Source organism: Schistocerca gregaria, unplaced genomic scaffold, assembly GCF_023897955.1.
Source record: "Schistocerca gregaria isolate iqSchGreg1 unplaced genomic scaffold, iqSchGreg1.2 ptg000362l, whole genome shotgun sequence".
Classification (NCBI taxonomy): Eukaryota; Metazoa; Arthropoda; class Insecta; order Orthoptera; family Acrididae; genus Schistocerca; species Schistocerca gregaria.
Genome location: NW_026061819.1, coordinates 2,002,425 through 2,005,928, shown reverse-complemented (window position 1 = coordinate 2,005,928; position 3,504 = coordinate 2,002,425).

Genomic DNA, 3,504 nt, shown 5'->3' with positions numbered 1-3,504 from the left:
GAGACCAAAACTCTTCAAATATGTCTGTTATTGTTCCTAGTTTACCTTCGTCTCTTATGCCTTCTCTTTCTTTCACTGTGTTTTCTGCTAATCGTCTTCTAATTTGAGGTGGTTTGGAGGTATAAATTTTTCCAGTGCTTGTAATATCCTTGTCACTAACCTCGCAAACTGCGACGTCATCAGTTTCAGGTACCCAGATTTCATCATCAGCTTCTGTAAGTGCTCTATCACTGTCCACATCCTAGCGCACAACACAATCCTCTTCAGGTCCACTCACTACAGCTTCAGTTTGATCAGATTCCATTTGAGAAGCCGTAGCTTCTTCCAAAATCTGTGATATTTCTCCATCAGTAAGTGAATGTCGACAAGTTTTGAAGCACAGTTGTATTAAGACTGAACTAAGTGCCACTGAACAGGAAACAATAAAGAAACAAAGGGAAATGAATCATTGTTGGGACTATTGTTGCTATCAGTCCAGAGAAATATAATTTCCATGTGTTCTAAGGTCATATAATGCTGTTATTTGTGGAGTAAGACAAACATTGTGGGAAGTCTCATCTACTACCAAGGGGGTAAGACATTATGACCACCTCCCTTCAACTTAAAATTTCGGATTAATCTTAAACGAAAAATGTAAAACAATCATAAAATCTGTAAGAAGATTTCATCAAAGACAACAAACAATTTTTACAAAACTTAAGAAAATAAAGTACCCGAGTAGATTTCAATATTTTCAAAAGGTGGGTACAAAGTACCCCCCCCCCCCCCCTGGTAATGCGAGTATTGCGAGGGTTACTGGTCAAGACTGTAAGTGATTAGGATTTCCATTACTATATTTGACCGATATACTACTAACTCGCAAAAAAGAAACGATATTGCTCGCATTACTAACAATTTTTTTTAACGAACATTTTCTGAGTGTGTCGTTTTTGACCTGCGATAGCGCCACTACGCCATCACAAAAATTGCATCAAAACTGATAAAGTGGACCAACAATTTCTAGCAAACGTGTTCTTACGGTCTATAGAGAAATTTCAAGTAGCGCTTCTGACACGAAAGAAACGACAATGATGTCCCGATACCGGATACGCTCCGTTGCTGTAACCTGCTCTGGGGCAGACGAGAGGACCTTGCTGAATTGACCTCTGCCACTTCCTTCATACCTACCGCTGTTCAAGGTCAGTGTCGCACGTGTACTTCCTTGCGTACGTATAGTACGACACAGTTCTCAAAAAAGGTTGAAATATCGCCTTTGCTTAATATACTCGGAAGTTCTGTAACCTTCACAGAACTCTTATAGTTATCTTCTTAATATATTCCTCCGCAAGTGAGTGTGCAGCGAAATGATTGGCCCGTGTCACGCACACGGCGCCATCAACCATACCGCTAGAAAATAGACTGAAGCACCAAAGAAACTGGTATAGGCATGCGTATTCAAACAGAGAGGTATGTAAACAGGGAGAATACGGCGCTGCGGTCGGCAACGCCTACGTAAGACAAGTGTTTCGCGCAGTCGTTAGACCTGTCAAGGCTGCTACAATAGGTCATGATTGTGAGTTTGAACGGGATGTTACTGTCCACGCACGAGCGATGGGACACAGCATCTCCGAGGTAGCGAAGAATTGGGGATTTTCCCGTACGAGGATTTCACGAGGGTACCGTGAATATCAGAAATCCGGCAAAACATATAATTCCCGACATCGCTGTGGCCGGAAAAATATTCGGCAAGAACGGGACCAACGACGACAGAAGAGAATCGTTCAATGTGACAGAAGTGCAGTCCTTTCGAAAATTGCTGCAAATTGCAATGCAGTTGGAGTGATATGGGACCCCTGATACGTCTAGATACTACTCTGACACGTTCCTAAGCATCCTGTCTGATCACCTGCATCCGTTCACTTTCATTGTGCTTTCCGACGGACGTGGGCAATTTCAGCAGGACAGTGCGACACCCTACACGTCCAGAATTGCCTCAGAGTGGCTCCAGGAACACTTTTCTGAATTTAAACACTTACGTTGGCCACCAAGGTGCGCAGCCACGAAAATTATTGAGCATATCTGGGATGCCTTGCTACGTGCTCTTCAGAAGAGATCTCCACCCCCTCGTATTCTTATGGATTTATGGACAGCCCTGCAGGATTCACAGCGTCAGTTCTCTACGGCATTACTTCAGACGTTAGTCGAGTCCATGCCACGTCGTGTTGCGGCACTTGTGTGTTCGTGGGGGACCTACACGATATTAGGCAGGTGTACCAGTTTCTTTGGCTCTTCAGTGTATATTACCATCGGATTGGCAGTTCTAACATAACATTTGCGTGTGGTACGTGACTCACATTGTCCCTTACATACTCACTTCAACGAGAGACACAACGGGCGTTAGTGACTACTTAAATATGCAACAGTAGTTTTAATAACCAACTTACAACAGAAATAGAAATAATTTTCCTGCAATTTTCTAGAAATTTCTCCCAGTAAAATAGATTAATGCCCGCTGTACATGTATTTTGATTGTTTTTTTAAGAAGAGTTGTTATTGCTTGTTTTTCCTGTGAAGAGGAGCCTTTTTCTTGTTGTCTTCCAGAGTAATTTGTTATAACTTCCTTTCTTCGCGTGACGATGTTTAAAAATTTCGCGATGAGGAGTGTTACTTCACAGTTTATTCCATTCTTTTGTATGAAGAAGTTGTTTCTCTGCTTTTCACGAAGCAGCTCACCTTGTACAAAGACCAGGTTATAGTTTTGAGAGGGTTACTTAAGCATTCTGGAAGAGGAATCAGGTCGAATCCTGTGAGGAAAATACCGTTACGAGCTACAAGCCTCCATCAACTTAGGAATTCTTTTATGGTGAGCGTAAGACGGAGCTAAATGGGAAAAGTAAAAAGGAGCGTAGCTGTGATTCGAATCTTGCTAGTAGCAATGTCTATTTTTAGTATTTATGTTTCACATTTATTAACAAATGAAAATGTTATTAACTGACATTATCTCATAGTCTTTAATGATAATAAAATCTCTCCATTTCCAATTACTGACCGCGTAAAAATTTGATATAGAGAGGCGAAATGCGTTTATTAAATAAGAAAGTTGTACATCAACAACGTAGTTCAATCTCTAGAAATGAAAATAGGGTTTATTTTGTATCTGGTGTTTCGCATTTTTGTACCCAATAAATTTTAAAAAGGACGTTATTTTTATTAAAAAATGTGATTCGATACTTGATAAGAAACGTTTCCATATCATCACAAATTCGGTATTTAAATAAAAGTAAAAGTGGATGCTAATAGCGAAATTGGAACTAACGATTTTACGCTTACAGGCCTCTACGAAATGGCTCTGAGCACTGTGGGACTTAACATCTGAGGTCATCAGTCCCTTAGAACTTGGGTTAGTTGGGTTTAAGTAGTTCTATGCACATTACACACATACATGGCCAAGGCCTTTACACTATGCATTTCAATGCCAGTGAATACGTTAATGGTAATAAATTTTTTGTACGGTACTTAATAATG